Consider the following 17,332-nt stretch of genomic DNA (forward strand, 5'->3'; position numbering starts at 1 on the left):
AACCGGATCTCTAACCCTAGCCCTCAACATAACCCTAACCCTAGGTCCAATAGGAACCCTAACCGGATCTCTAACCCTACCCCTAAACATAACCCTAACCCTAGGTCAAATCGTAACCCTAACCGGATCTGTAACCCTAGCCCTCAACATAACCCTAACCCTAGGTCCAATCGTAATACTAACCGGATCTCTAACCCTAGCCCTCAACATAACCCTAACCCTACGTCCAATAGTAACCCTAACCTGAATCTCTAACCCTAGCCCTATACATAACCCTATCCCTAGGTCCAATCGTAACCCTAACCGGATCTGGAACCCTAGCCCTCAACATAACCCTAACCCTAGGTCCAATTGAAACCCTAACCTTCTCTCTAACCCTAGCCTTCAACATAACCCTAACCCTAGGTCCAATCGTAACCCTAACCTGATCTCTAACCCTAGCCCTATACATAACCCTAACCCTAGGTCCAATCATAACCCTAACCATATCTCTAACCCTAGCCCTCAACATAACCCTAACCCTAGGTCCAATCGTAACCCTAACCGTCTCTCTAACCCTAGTCCTCAACATAACCCTAACCCTAGGTCCAATCGTAACCCTAACCAGATCTGAACCCTAGCCCTCAACATAACCTTAACCTTAGGTCCAATCGTAATACTAACCTGATCACTAACCCTAGCCCTCAACATAACCCTAACCCTAGGTCCAATCGTAACCCTAACCGGATCTGTATCCCTAGCCCTAAACATAACCCTAACCCTAGGTCCAATCGTAATACTAACCTGATCTCTAACCCTAGCCCTCAACATAACCCTAAGCCTAGGTCCAATCTAACCCTAACCAGATCTCAAACCCTGGGCCTCAACATAACCCTAACCCTAGGTCCAATCGTAACCCTAACCGGATGTCTAACCCTAGCCCTCAACATAACCCTAACCCTAGGTCCAATCGTAACCCTAACCGGATGTCTAACCCTAGCCCTCAACATAACCCTAACCCTAGGTCCAATCGTAACCCTAACCATATCTCTAACCCTAGCCCTCAACATAACCCTAACCCTATGTCCAAAAGTAACCCTAACCTTCTCTCTAACCCTAGCCCTCAACATAACCCTAACCCTAGGTCCAATCGTAACCCTAACCATATCTCTAACCATACCCTCAACATAACCCTAACCCTAGGTCCAAAAGTAACCCTAACCTTCTCTCTAACCCTAGCCCTCAACATAACCCTAACCCTAGGTCCAATCGTAACCCTAACCATATCTCTAACCCTAGCCCTCAACATAACCCTAACCCTATGTCCAATCGTAATACTAACATGATCTCTAACCCTAGCCCTCAACATAACCCTACCCTAGGTCCAATCGTAACCCTAACCGTCTCTACAGAAGGATGAAATACGTGTGTTTCTCTCTGAAAGAACTCTCAGCCACTATTCTTTTGCTTGCTCCTCCCAAGTCTTTGTAGAAACGTGTGTTTTCACTGCAGGCATAAGTTTTAGGATGCATTTTTTCAATCTCTTGCAAGCCTCATGTTGTTTCTTAGACAATGTGGAAAAACAAGGAGTATGTATCCCGATTCACTTGAAATCCAGGAAAACGCACACTGCATCAGTCTTCTTCAAACACGTTCTATTTCCTAAAGTGTTTTGAACTTTCAACAAACCAGAAAAGAAGGGCATTTTGCAGTGAAATTCAGAATGGCATGTACAAAAAGCCATTTCTTTCGGTTGCAGAGTTCAAAAGCATGATTGTCTTCATGTTTTCGATGAAACCCTTACATTTCCAATTTACCTGAGTTAGGACTTTCCCAAAAAGACGTGTTTGCGTGTCTGTGTTGAAAGGAGCTCTAAGTTGTGTATTCAGTGCTGTAGAGTGACACACTCTACACAGGATACACAGCGTTTTGAGAGCACCAACATGCTTCAAACTGAAACTGCTACAAGCTGTGTGTAGCATGCTGAATGAAGACTTGTCATTTCAAAGAAAGAAGAGGAAACCAAAATCCAGGTAGTGAAACGAGCACACCAGTATGGGAGATGTGCATGTGGACACTTTCAAGCAGCAGCTCTTTGTGGACACTTGGAAACAGGGCTGTGAAAAACTTTCGTACAAAGCGGATTTGGCCAAAGTTGAAAGACCTTCCAAAACCAACCCTAAATAACTTAGCCAAACAATGAAAGTTCCAATAAGCTCCTACAGGAAAGGTGCATCTATGACACAACCCCCGAGCAGGTAGCTACATTCTGCACAGTACAAAATGCATATGAATTCCAGCAAGAAAACTCACTCCAGAAGGATGAAATGCATGTGTTTCTCTCTGACAGGACACTCAGCCACTATTCTTTTGCTTGCTCCTTCCAAGTCTTTGTAGAACCGTGTGTTTTCACTGCCTGAATAAGTTTTAGGATGCATTGTTTCAATCTCTTGCAAGCCTCATGTTGTTTCTTAGACAATGTGGAAAATCACGGATTATGTTTCCCAAATCACAAGAAATAAAGGAAAACGCACACTGCATCAGTCTTCTTCAAACACGCTCTATCTCCTAATGTGTTGTGAACTTTCAACAAACCAGAAAAGAAGGGCATTTTGCACTGAAATTCAGACGGGTATGTACAAGAGTTCATTCCTATTGGTTGCAGAGTGCAAAAGCATGATTGACTTCAAGTTCTCGATGAAACCCTTACATTTCCAAGAGTAAAGAAGTAGGACTTTTACAAAAAGATGTGTTTGCGTGTCTGTGGTGAAAGGAGCTCTAAGTTGTGTATTCAGTGCTGAAGATTGACACACTCTACACAGGTTACTCAGCGTTTTAAGAGCACCAATATGCTGCAAACTGAAACTGCTACAAGGTGTGTGTAGCATGCAGAAAGAGGGCTTGTAATTTCAAAGAAAGAAGAGGAAACCAAAATCCAGGTAGTGAAACGAGCACACCAGTATGGGAGATGTGCATGTGGAGAGTTTTAAGCAGCAGTTCTTTGTGGGCTCTTGGAAACAGGGCTGTGAAAAAATTTCGTAAGAAAGCGGATTTGGCTAAAGTTGAAAGACCTTCCAAAACCAACCCAAAGAAGTTAGCCAAACAATGAATGTTCCAATAAGCTCCTGCAGGAAAGTTGCTTCTATGACACAACCCCCGAGCAGGTAGTTACATTCTGCACGGTACAAATGCATATGAATTCCAGGCTGAAAATTCACTCCAGAAGGATGAAATGTGTATGTTTCTCTCTGAAAGAACACTCAGCCATTGGCTTTTACTTGCTACTTCAAAGCCTTTGTAGAAACGTGTGCTTTCACCGCTGGAGTACGTTTTGGGATGCATTTTTTCAATCTCTTGCAAGCCTCATGTTTCTTTCACAATGTGGAAAAATAAGGATTATATTTCCCAAATCACTTGAAATCAAGGGAAACGCACACTGCATCGATTTTGCTCAAACACGCTCTTTCTCCTAATGTGTTGAGAACATTCAAGAAACCAGAAAACAAGGGCATTTTGCAGTGAAACTCAGTCAGGCATGTACAAGAGGTCATTTCTATTGGTAGTAGAGTGCAAAAGCATGATTGACTTCATGTTCTCCATGAAACCCTTATATTTCCAAGGGACCTGAAGTAGGACTTTCACAAAAAGATGTGTTTGCGTGTCTGTGGTGAAAGGAGCTCTAAGTTGTGTATTCAGTGCTGGATAGTAACACACTCTACATAGGTTACACAGCGTTTTGAGAGCACCAACATGCTTCAAACTGAAGCTGGTACAAGGTGTGTGTAGAATGCTGAATGAAGACTTGTCATTTCAAAGAAAGAAGAGGAAAAAAAATCCAGGTAGTGAAACGAGCACACCAGTATATGAGATGTGCATGTGGACAGTTTCAAGCAGCAGCTCTTTGTGGACACTTGGAAACACCGGTATTAAAAACTTGCGTACGAAGCGGGATTTGGCCAAGGTTGAAAGACCTTCCAAAACCAACCCTAAATAACTTAGCCAAACAATGAATGTTCCAATAAGCTCCTGCAGAAAAGGTGCTTCTATGACACAACCCCCAGCAGGTAGCTACATTCTGCACAGTATAAAATGCATATGAACTCCAGCATGAAAATTCACTCCAGAAGGATGAAATGCATGTTTCTCTATGAAAGAACACTCAGCCACAAGGCTTTAGCTTGCTGCTTCAAAGTCTTTATAGAAATGTGTGTTTTCACTGCTGGAATACCCTAGCCCTCAACATCACTATAACCCTAGGTCCAAACATAACCCTAACCTGATCTCTAACCCTAGCCCTCAACATAACCCTAACCCTAGGTCTAACCGTAACCCTAACCGGATCTCTAACCCTAGCCCTCAACATAACCCTAACCCTAGGTCCAATAGGAACCCTAACCGGATCTCTAACCCTACCCCTAAACATAACCCTAACCCTAGGTCAAATCGTAACCCTAACCGGATCTGTAACCCTAGCCCTCAACATAACCCTAACCCTAGGTCCAATCGTAATACTAACCGGATCTCTAACCCTAGCCCTCAACATAACCCTAACCCTACGTCCAATAGTAACCCTAACCTGATCTCTAACCCTAGCCCTATACATAACCCTATCCCTAGGTCCAATCGTAACCCTAACCGGATCTGGAACCCTAGCCCTCAACATAACCCTAACCCTAGGTCCAATTGAAACCCTAACCTTCTCTCTAACCCTAGCCTTCAACATAACCCTAACCCTAGGTCCAATCGTAACCCTAACCTGATCTCTAACCCTAGCCCTATACATAACCCTAACCCTAGGTCCAATCATAACCCTAACCATATCTCTAACCCTAGCCCTCAACATAACCCTAACCCTAGGTCCAATCGTAACCCTAACCGTCTCTCTAACCCTAGTCCTCAACATAACCCTAACCCTAGGTCCAATCGTAACCCTAACCAGATCTGAACCCTAGCCCTCAACATAACCTTAACCTTAGGTCCAATCGTAATACTAACCTGATCACTAACCCTAGCCCTCAACATAACCCAAACCCTAGGTCCAATCGTAACCCTAACCGGATCTGTATCCCTAGCCCTAAACATAACCCTAACCCTAGGTCCAATCGTAATACTAACCTGATCTCTAACCCTAGCCCTCAACATAACCCTAAGCCTAGGTCCAATCTAACCCTAACCAGATCTCAAACCCTGGGCCTCAACATAACCCTAACCCTAGGTCCAATCGTAACCCTAACCGGATGTCTAACCCTAGCCCTCAACATAACCCTAACCCTAGGTCCAATCGTAACCCTAACCGGATGTCTAACCCTAGCCCTCAACATAACCCTAACCCTAGGTCCAATCGTAACCCTAACCATATCTCTAACCCTAGCCCTCAACATAACCCTAACCCTATGTCCAAAAGTAACCCTAACCTTCTCTCTAACCCTAGCCCTCAACATAACCCTAACCCTAGGTCCAATCGTAACCCTAACCATATCTCTAACCATACCCTCAACATAACCCTAACCCTAGGTCCAAAAGTAACCCTAACCTTCTCTCTAACCCTAGCCCTCAACATAACCCTAACCCTAGGTCCAATCGTAACCCTAACCATATCTCTAACCCTAGCCCTCAACATAACCCTAACCCTATGTCCAATCGTAATACTAACATGATCTCTAATCCTAGCCATCAACATAACCCTAACCCTAGGTCCAATCGTAACCCTAACCGGATCTTTAACCCTAGCCCTCAACATAACCCTAACCCTAGGTCCAATTGTAACCCTAATCTTCTCTCTAAGCCTAGCCCTCAACGATACGCTAACCCTAGGTTCAAGTGTAACCCTAACCGGAACTCTAACCCTAGCCCTCAACATAACCCTAACCCTAGGTCCAATCGTAATACTAACCTGATCTCTAACCCTAGCCCTCAACATAACCCTAACCCTAGGTCCAATCTAACCCTAACCAGATCTCAAACCCTGGGCCTCAACATAACCCTAACCCTAGGTCCAATCGTAACCCTAACCGGATCTCTAACCCTAGCCGTCAACATAACCCTAACCCTAGGTCCAAATGTAACCCTAACCATATGTCTAATCCTAGACTTCAACATAACCCTAACCCTAGGTCCAAAAGTAACCCTAACCTTCTCTCTAACCCTAGCCCTCAACATAACCCTAACCCTATGTCCAATCGTAATACTAACATGACCTCTAATCCTAGCCCTCAACATAACCCTAACCCTAGGTCCAATTGTAACCCTAACCTTCTCTCTAAGCCTAGCCCTCAACATAACCCTAACCCTAGGTCCAATCGTAACCCTAACCATATCTCTAACCCTAGCCCTCAACATAACCCTAACCCTAGGTCCAAAAGTAACCCTAACCTTCTCTCTAACCCTAGCCCTCAACATAACCCTAACCCTAGGTCCAATCGTAACCCTAACCATATCTCTAACCCTAGCCCTCAACATAACCCTAACCCTAGGTCCAAAAGTAACCCTAACCTTCTCTCTAACCCTAGCCCTCAACATAACCCTAACCCTAGGTCCAATCGTAACCCTAACCGTCTCTCTAACCCTAGCCTTCAACAAAACCCTACCCTAGGTCCAATCGTAACCCTAACCGTCTCTACAGAAGGATGAAATACGTGTGTTTCTCTCTGAAAGAACTCTCAGCCACTATTCTTTTGCTTGCTCCTTCCAAGTCTTTGTAGAAGGGTGTGTTTTCACTGCAGGCATAAGTTTTAGGATGCATTTTTTCAATCTCTTGCAAGCCTCTTGTTGTTTCTTAGACAATGTGGAAAAACAAGGAGTATGTATCCCGAATCACTTGAAATCCAGGAAAACGCACACTGCATCAGTCTTCTTCAAACACGTTCTATTTCCTAAAGTGTTTTGAACTTTCAACAAACCAGAAAAGAAGGGCATTTTGCAGTGAAATTCAGAATGGCATGTACAAAAAGCCATTTCTTTCGGTTGCAGAGTTCAAAAGCATGATTGTCTTCATGTTTTCGATGAAACCCTTACATTTCCAATTTACCTGAGTTAGGACTTTCCCAAAAAGACGTGTTTGCGTGTCTGTGTTGAAAGGAGCTCTAAGTTGTGTATTCAGTGCTGTAGAGTGACACACTCTACACAGGATACACAGCGTTTTGAGAGCACCAACATGCTTCAAACTGAAACTGCTACAAGCTGTGTGTAGCATGCTGAATGAAGACTTGTCATTTCAAAGAAAGAAGAGGAAACCAAAATCCAGGTAGTGAAACGAGCACACCAGTATGGGAGATGTGCATGTGGACACTTTCAAGCAGCAGCTCTTTGTGGACACTTGGAAACAGGGCTGTGAAAAACTTTCGTACAAAGCGGATTTGGCCAAAGTTGAAAGACCTTCCAAAACCAACCCTAAATAACTTAGCCAAACAATGAAAGTTCCAATAAGCTCCTACAGGAAAGGTGCATCTATGACACAACCCCCGAGCAGGTAGCTACATTCTGCACAGTACAAAATGCATATGAATTCCAGCAAGAAAACTCACTCCAGAAGGATGAAATGCATGTGTTTCTCTCTGAAAGGACACTCAGCCACTATTCTTTTGCTTGCTCCTTCCAAGTCTTTGTAGAACCGTGTGTTTTCACTGCTGGAATAAGTTTTAGGATGCATTGTTTCAATCTCTTGCAAGCCTCATGTTGTTTCTTAGACAATGTGGAAAATCACGGATTATGTTTCCCAAATCACAAGAAATAAAGGAAAACGCACACTGCATCAGTCTTCTTCAAACACGCTCTATCTCCTAATGTGTTGTGAACTTTCAACAAACCAGAAAAGAAGGGCATTTTGCACTGAAATTCAGACAGGTATGTAGAAGAGTTCATTCCTATTGGTTGCAGAGTGCAAAAGCATGATTGACGTCAAGCTCTGGATGAAACCCTTACATTTCCAAGAGTAAAGAAGTAGGACTTTTACAAAAAGATGTGTTTGCGTGTCTGTGGTGAAAGGAGCTCTAAGTTGTGTATTCAGTGCTGGAGATTGACACACTCTACACAGGTTACTCAGCGTTTTAAGAGCACCAATATGCTGCAAACTGAAACTGCTACAAGGTGTGTGTAGCATGCAGAAAGAGGGCTTGTAATTTCAAAGAAAGAAGAGGAAACCAAAATCCAGGTAGTGAAACGAGCACACCAGTATGGGAGATGTGCATGTGGAGAGTTTTAAGCAGCAGTTCTTTGTGGGCTCTTGGAAACAGGGCTGTGAAAAAATTTCGTAAGAAAGCAGATTTGGCTAAAGTTGAAAGACCTTCCAAAACCAACCCAAAGAAGTTAGCCAAACAATGAATGTTCCAATAAGCTCCTGCAGGAAAGTTGCTTCTATGACACAACCCCCGAGCAGGTAGTTACATTCTGCATGGTACAAATGCATATGAATTCCAGGCTGAAAATTCACTCCAGAAGGATGAAATGTGTATGTTTCTCTCTGAAAGAACACTCAGCCATTGGCTTTTACTTGCTACTTCAAAGTCTTTGTAGAAACGTGTGCTTTCACCGCTGGAGTACGTTTTGGGATGCATTTTTTCAATCTCTTGCAAGCCTCATGTTTCTTTCACAATGTGGAAAAATAAGGATTATATTTCCCAAATCACTTGAAATCTAGGGAAACGCACACTGCATCGATCTTGCTCAAACACGCTCTTTCTCCTAATGTGTTGAGAACATTCAAGAAACCAGAAAACAAGGGCATTTTGCAGTGAAAGTCAGTCAGGCATGTACAAGAGGTCATTTCTATTGGTAGTAGAGTGCAAAAGCATGATTGACTTCATGTTCTCCATGAAACCCTTACATTTCCAAGGGACCTGAAGTAGGACTTTCACAAAAAGATGTGTTTGCGTGTCTGTGGTGAAAGGAGCTCTAAGTTGTGTATTCAGTGCTGGAGAGTAACACACTCTACATAGGTTACACAGCGTTTTGAGAGCACCAACATGCTTCAAACGGAAGCTGGTACAAGGTGTGTGTAGAATGCTGAATGAAGACTTGTCATTTCAAAGAAAGAAGAGGAAACCAAAATCCAGGTAGTGAAACGAGCACACCAGTATACGAGATGTGCATGTGGACAGTTTCAAGCAGCAGCTCTTTGTGGACACTTGGAAACAGCGGTATTAAAAACTTGCGTACGAAGCGGGATTTGGCCAAGGTTGAAAGACTTTCCAAAACCAACCCTAAATAACTTAGCCAAACAATGAATGTTCCAATAAGCTCCTGCAGAAAAGGTGCTTCTATGACACAACCCCCAGCAGGTAGCTACATTCTGCACAGTATAAAATGCATATGAACTCCAGCATGAAAATTCACTCCAGAAGGATGAAATGCATGTTTCTCTATGAAAGAACACTCTGCCACAAGGCTTTAGCTTGCTGCTTCAAAGTCTTTATAAAAATCTGTGTTTTCAATGCTGGAATACCCTAGCCCTCAACATCACTATAACCTTAGGTCCAATCTTAACCCTAACCTGATCTCTAACCCTAGCCCTCAACATAACCCTAACCCTAGGTCCAACCGTAACCCTAACCGGATCTCTAACCCTAGCCCTCAACATAACCCTAACCCTACGTCCAATAGTAACCCTAACCGGATCTCTAACCCTAGCTCTCAACATAACCCTAACCCTAGGTCCAATCGTAATTCTAACCGGATCTCTAACCCTAGCCCTCAACATAACCCTAACCCTACGTCCAATAGTAACCCTAACCGGATCTCTAACCCTAGCCCTAAACATAACCCTAACCCTAGGTCCAATCGTAACCCTAACCGGATCTGTAACCCTAGCCCTCAACATAACCCTAACCCTAGGTCCAATTGAAACCCTAACCTTCTCTCTAACCCTAGCCCTCAACATAACCCTAACCCTAGGTCCAATCGTAACCCAAACCTGATCTCTAACCCTAGCCCTATACATAACCCTAACCCTAGGTCCAATCATAACCCTAACCATATCTCTAACCCTAGCCCTCAAATTAACCCTAACCCTAGGTCCAATCGTAACCCTAACAGTCTCTCTAACCCTAGCCCTCAACGTTACGCTAACCCTAGGTCCAATAGTAACCCTAACCGGATCTGAACCCTAGCCCTCAACATAACCTTAACCTTAGGTCCAATCGTAATACTAACCTGATGACTAAACTTATCCCTCAACATAACCCTAACCCTAGGTCCAATCGTAAACATAACCGGATCTGTATCCCTAGCCCTAAACATAACCCTAACCCTAGGTCCAATATTAACCCTAACCTGATCTCTAAACCTAGCCCTCAACATAACCCTAACCCTAGGTCCAATCTAACCCTAACCAGATCTCAAACCCTGGGCCTCAACATAACCCTAACCCTAGGTCCAATCGTAACCCTAACCGGATCTCTAACCCTAGCCCTCAACATAACCCTAACCCTAGGTCCAATCGAAACCCTAACCGGATCTCTAACCCTAGCCCTCAACATAACCCTAACCCTAGGTCCAATGGTAACCCTAACAATATCTCTAACCCTAGCTCTCAACATATCCCTAACCCTAGGTCCAAAAGTAACCCTAAACTTCTCTCTAACCCTAGCCCTCAACATAACCCTAACCCTAGGTCCAATCGTATCCCTAACCTGATCTCTAAAGCTAGCCCTCAACATAACACTAACCCTAGGTCCAATCGTAACCCTAACCGTCTCTCTAACCCTAGACCTCAACGTTACGCTAACCCTAGGTCCAATCGTAACCCTAACCGGATCTGAACCCTAGCCCTCAACATAACCTTAACCTTAGGTCCAATCGTAATACTAACCTGATCACTAACCCTAGCCCTCAACATAACCCTAACCCTAGGTCCAATCGTAACCCTAACCGGATCTGTATCCCTAGCCTTAAACATAACCCTAACCCTAGGTCCAATCTTAACCCTAACCTGATCTCTAACCCTAGCCCTCAACATAACCCTAACCCTAGGTCCAATCTAACCCTAACCAGATCTCAAACCCTGGGCCTCAACATAACCCTAACCCTAGGTCCAATCGTAACCCTAACCGGATCTCTAACCCTAGCCCTCAACATAACCCTAACCCTAGGTCCAATTGTAACCCTAACCTTCTCTCTAAGCCTAGCCCTCAACTTTACGCTAACCCTAGGTTCAAGTGTAACCCTAACCGGAACTCTAACCCTAGTCCTCAACATAACCCTAACCCTAGGTCCAATCGTAATCCTAACCATATCTCTAACCCTAGCCCTCAACATAACCCTAACCCTAGGTCCAAAAGTAACCCTAACCTTCTCTCTAACCCTAGCCCTCAACATAACCCTAACCCTAGGTCCAATCGTAACCCTAACCATATCTCTAACCCTAGCCCTCAACATAACCCTAACCCTAGGTCCAAAAGTAACCCTAACCTTCTCTCTAACCCTAGCCCTCAACATAACCCTAACCCTAGGTCCAATCGTAACCCTAACCGTCTCTCTAACCCTAGCCCTCAACATAACCCTACCCTAGGTCCAATCGTAACCCTAACCTTCTCTACAGAAGGATGAAATACGTGTGTTTCTCTCTGAAAGAACTCTCAGCCACTATTCTTTTGCTTGCTCCTTCCAAGTCTGTGTAGAAACGTGTGTTTTCACTGCAGGCATAAGTTTTAGGATGCATTTTTTCAATCTCTTGCAAGCCTCATGTTGTTTCTTAGACAGTGTGGAAAAACAAGGAGTATGTATCCCGAATCACTTGAAATCCAGGAAAACGCACACTGCATCAGTCTTCTTCAAACACGTTCTATTTCCTAAAGTGTTTTGAACTTTCAACAAACCAGAAAAGAAGGGCATTTTGCAGTGAAATTCAGAATGGCATGTACAAAAAGCCATTTCTTTTGGTTGCAGAGTTCAAAAACATGATTGTCTTCATGTTTTCGATGAAACTCTTACATTTCTAATTTACCTGAGTTAGGACTTTCCCAAAAAGACCTGTTTGCGTGTCTGTGTTGAAAGGAGCTCTAAGTTGTGTATTCAGTGCTGTAGAGTGACACACTCTACACAGGATACACAGCGTTTTGAGAGCACCAACATGCTTCAAACTGAAACTGCTACAAGCTGTGTGTAGCATGCTGAATGAAGACTTGTCATTTCAAAGAAAGAAGAGGAAACCAAAATCCAGGTAGTGAAACGAGCACACCAGTATGGGAGATGTGCATGTGGACACTTTCAAGCAGCAGCTCTTTGTGGACACTTGGAAACAGGGCTGTGAAAAAATTTCGTACAAAGCGGATTTGGCCAAAGTTGAAAGACCTTCCAAAACCAACCCTAAATAACTTAGCCAAACAATGAAAGTTCCAATAAGCTCCTACAGGAAAGGTGCATCTATGACACAACCCCCGAGCAGGTAGCTACATTCTGCACAGTACAAAATGCATATGAATTCCAGCAAGAAAACTCACTCCAGAAGGATGAAATGCATGTGTTTCTCTCTGACAGGACACTCAGCCACTATTCTTTTGCTTGCTCCTTCCAAGTCTTTGTAGAACCGTGTGTTTTCACTGCCTGAATAAGTTTTAGGATGCATTGTTTCAATCTCTTGCAAGCCTCATGTTGTTTCTTAGACAATGTGGAAAATCACGGATTATGTTTCCCAAATCACAAGAAATAAAGGAAAACGCACACTGCATCAGTCTTCTTCAAACACGCTCTATCTCCTAATGTGTTGTGAACTTTCAACAAACCAGAAAAGAAGGGCATTTTGCACTGAAATTCAGACGGGTATGTACAAGAGTTCATTCCTATTGGTTGCAGAGTGCAAAAGCATGATTGACTTCAAGTTCTCGATGAAACCCTTACATTTCCAAGAGTAAAGAAGTAGGACTTTTACAAAAAGATGTGTTTGCGTGTCTGTGGTGAAAGGAGCTCTAAGTTGTGTATTCAGTGCTAGAGATTGACACACTCTACACAGGTTACTCAGCGTTTTAAGAGCACCAATATGCTGCAAACTGAAACTGCTACAAGGTGTGTGTAGCATGCAGAAAGAGGGCTTGTAATTTCAAAGAAAGAAGAGGAAACCAAAATCCAGGTAGTGAAACGAGCACACCAGTATGGGAGATGTGCATGTGGAGAGTTTTAAGCAGCAGTTCTTTGTGGGCTCTTGGAAACAGGGCTGTGAAAAAATTTCGTAAGAAAGCGGATTTGGCTAAAGTTGAAAGACCTTCCAAAACCAACCCAAAGAAGTTAGCCAAACAATGAATGTTCCAATAAGCTCCTGCAGGAAAGTTGCTTCTATGACACAACCCCCGAGCAGGTAGTTACATTCTGCACGGTACAAATGCATATGAATTCCAGGCTGAAAATTCACTCCAGAAGGATGAAATGTGTATGTTTCTCTCTGAAAGAACACTCAGCCATTGGCTTTTACTTGCTACTTCAAAGTCTTTGTAGAAACGTGTGCTTTCACCGCTGGAGTACGTTTTGGGATGCATTTTTTCAATCTCTTGCAAGCCTCATGTTTCTTTCACAATGTGGAAAAATAAGGATTATATTTCCCAAATCACTTGAAATCAAGGGAAACGCACACTGCATCGATTTTGCTCAAACACGCTCTTTCTCCTAATGTGTTGAGAACATTCAAGAAACCAGAAAACAAGGGCATTTTGCAGTGAAACTCAGTCAGGCATGTACAAGAGGTCATTTCTATTGGTAGTAGAGTGCAAAAGCATGATTGACTTCATGTTCTCCATGAAACCCTTATATTTCCAAGGGACCTGAAGTAGGACTTTCACAAAAAGATGTGTTTGCGTGTCTGTGGTGAAAGGAGCTCTAAGTTGTGTATTCAGTGCTGGATAGTAACACACTCTACATAGGTTACACAGCGTTTTGAGAGCACCAACATGCTTCAAACTGAAGCTGGTACAAGGTGTGTGTAGAATGCTGAATGAAGACTTGTCATTTCAAAGAAAGAAGAGGAAAAAAAATCCAGGTAGTGAAACGAGCACACCAGTATATGAGATGTGCATGTGGACAGTTTCAAGCAGCAGCTCTTTGTGGACACTTGGAAACACCGGTATTAAAAACTTGCGTACGAAGCGGGATTTGGCCAAGGTTGAAAGACCTTCCAAAACCAACCCTAAATAACTTAGCCAAACAATGAATGTTCCAATAAGCTCCTGCAGAAAAGGTGCTTCTATGACACAACCCCCAGCAGGTAGCTACATTCTGCACAGTATAAAATGCATATGAACTCCAGCATGAAAATTCACTCCAGAAGGATGAAATGCATGTTTCTCTATGAAAGAACACTCAGCCACAAGGCTTTAGCTTGCTGCTTCAAAGTCTTTATAGAAATGTGTGTTTTCACTGCTGGAATACCCTAGCCCTCAACATCACTATAACCCTAGGTCCAAACATAACCCTAACCTGATCTCTAACCCTAGCCCTCAACATAACCCTAACCCTAGGTCTAACCGTAACCCTAACCGGATCTCTAACCCTAGCCCTCAACATAACCCTAACCCTAGGTCCAATAGGAACCCTAACCGGATCTCTAACCCTACCCCTAAACATAACCCTAACCCTAGGTCAAATCGTAACCCTAACCGGATCTGTAACCCTAGCCCTCAACATAACCCTAACCCTAGGTCCAATCGTAATACTAACCGGATCTCTAACCCTAGCCCTCAACATAACCCTAACCCTACGTCCAATAGTAACCCTAACCTGATCTCTAACCCTAGCCCTATACATAACCCTATCCCTAGGTCCAATCGTAACCCTAACCGGATCTGGAACCCTAGCCCTCAACATAACCCTAACCCTAGGTCCAATTGAAACCCTAACCTTCTCTCTAACCCTAGCCTTCAACATAACCCTAACCCTAGGTCCAATCGTAACCCTAACCTGATCTCTAACCCTAGCCCTATACATAACCCTAACCCTAGGTCCAATCATAACCCTAACCATATCTCTAACCCTAGCCCTCAACATAACCCTAACCCTAGGTCCAATCGTAACCCTAACCGTCTCTCTAACCCTAGTCCTCAACATAACCCTAACCCTAGGTCCAATCGTAACCCTAACCAGATCTGAACCCTAGCCCTCAACATAACCTTAACCTTAGGTCCAATCGTAATACTAACCTGATCACTAACCCTAGCCCTCAACATAACCCTAACCCTAGGTCCAATCGTAACCCTAACCGGATCTGTATCCCTAGCCCTAAACATAACCCTAACCCTAGGTCCAATCGTAATACTAACCTGATCTCTAACCCTAGCCCTCAACATAACCCTAAGCCTAGGTCCAATCTAACCCTAACCAGATCTCAAACCCTGGGCCTCAACATAACCCTAACCCTAGGTCCAATCGTAACCCTAACCGGATGTCTAACCCTAGCCCTCAACATAACCCTAACCCTAGGTCCAATCGTAACCCTAACCGGATGTCTAACCCTAGCCCTCAACATAACCCTAACCCTAGGTCCAATCGTAACCCTAACCATATCTCTAACCCTAGCCCTCAACATAACCCTAACCCTATGTCCAAAAGTAACCCTAACCTTCTCTCTAACCCTAGCCCTCAACATAACCCTAACCCTAGGTCCAATCGTAACCCTAACCATATCTCTAACCATACCCTCAACATAACCCTAACCCTAGGTCCAAAAGTAACCCTAACCTTCTCTCTAACCCTAGCCCTCAACATAACCCTAACCCTAGGTCCAATCGTAACCCTAACCATATCTCTAACCCTAGCCCTCAACATAACCCTAACCCTATGTCCAATCGTAATACTAACATGATCTCTAATCCTAGCCATCAACATAACCCTAACCCTAGGTCCAATCGTAACCCTAACCGGATCTTTAACCCTAGCCCTCAACATAACCCTAACCCTAGGTCCAATTGTAACCCTAATCTTCTCTCTAAGCCTAGCCCTCAACGTTACGCTAACCCTAGGTTCAAGTGTAACCCTAACCGGAACTCTAACCCTAGCCCTCAACATAACCCTAACCCTAGGTCCAATCGTAATACTAACCTGATCTCTAACCCTAGCCCTCAACATAACCCTAACCCTAGGTCCAATCTAACCCTAACCAGATCTCAAACCCTGGGCCTCAACATAACCCTAACCCTAGGTCCAATCGTAACCCTAACCGGATCTCTAACCCTAGCCGTCAACATAACCCTAACCCTAGGTCCAAATGTAACCCTAACCATATGTCTAATCCTAGACTTCAACATAACCCTAACCCTAGGTCCAAAAGTAACCCTAACCTTCTCTCTAACCCTAGCCCTCAACATAACCCTAACCCTATGTCCAATCGTAATACTAACATGACCTCTAATCCTAGCCCTCAACATAACCCTAACCCTAGGTCCAATTGTAACCCTAACCTTCTCTCTAAGCCTAGCCCTCAACATAACCCTAACCCTAGGTCCAATCGTAACCCTAACCATATCTCTAACCCTAGCCCTCAACATAACCCTAACCCTAGGTCCAAAAGTAACCCTAACCTTCTCTCTAACCCTAGCCCTCAACATAACCCTAACCCTAGGTCCAATCGTAACCCTAACCATATCTCTAACCCTAGCCCTCAACATAACCCTAACCCTAGGTCCAAAAGTAACCCTAACCTTCTCTCTAACCCTAGCCCTCAACATAACCCTAACCCTAGGTCCAATCGTAACCCTAACCGTCTCTCTAACCCTAGCCTTCAACAAAACCCTACCCTAGGTCCAATCGTAACCCTAACCGTCTCTACAGAAGGATGAAATACGTGTGTTTCTCTCTGAAAGAACTCTCAGCCACTATTCTTTTGCTTGCTCCTTCCAAGTCTTTGTAGAAGGGTGTGTTTTCACTGCAGGCATAAGTTTTAGGATGCATTTTTTCAATCTCTTGCAAGCCTCTTGTTGTTTCTTAGACAATGTGGAAAAACAAGGAGTATGTATCCCGAATCACTTGAAATCCAGGAAAACGCACACTGCATCAGTCTTCTTCAAACACGTTCTATTTCCTAAAGTGTTTTGAACTTTCAACAAACCAGAAAAGAAGGGCATTTTGCAGTGAAATTCAGAATGGCATGTACAAAAAGCCATTTCTTTCGGTTGCAGAGTTCAAAAGCATGATTGTCTTCATGTTTTCGATGAAACCCTTACATTTCCAATTTACCTGAGTTAGGACTTTCCCAAAAAGACGTGTTTGCGTGTCTGTGTTGAAAGGAGCTCTAAGTTGTGTATTCAGTGCTGTAGAGTGACACACTCTACACAGGATACACAGCGTTTTGAGAGCACCAACATGCTTCAAACTGAAACTGCTACAAGCTGTGTGTAGCATGCTGAATGAAGACTTGTCATTTCAAAGAAAGAAGAGGAAA

The sequence above is a fragment of the Miniopterus natalensis genome, chromosome 14 (assembly GCF_054644295.1).
Source record: "Miniopterus natalensis isolate mMinNat1 chromosome 14, mMinNat1.hap1, whole genome shotgun sequence".
Taxonomy (NCBI): domain Eukaryota; kingdom Metazoa; phylum Chordata; class Mammalia; order Chiroptera; family Miniopteridae; genus Miniopterus; species Miniopterus natalensis.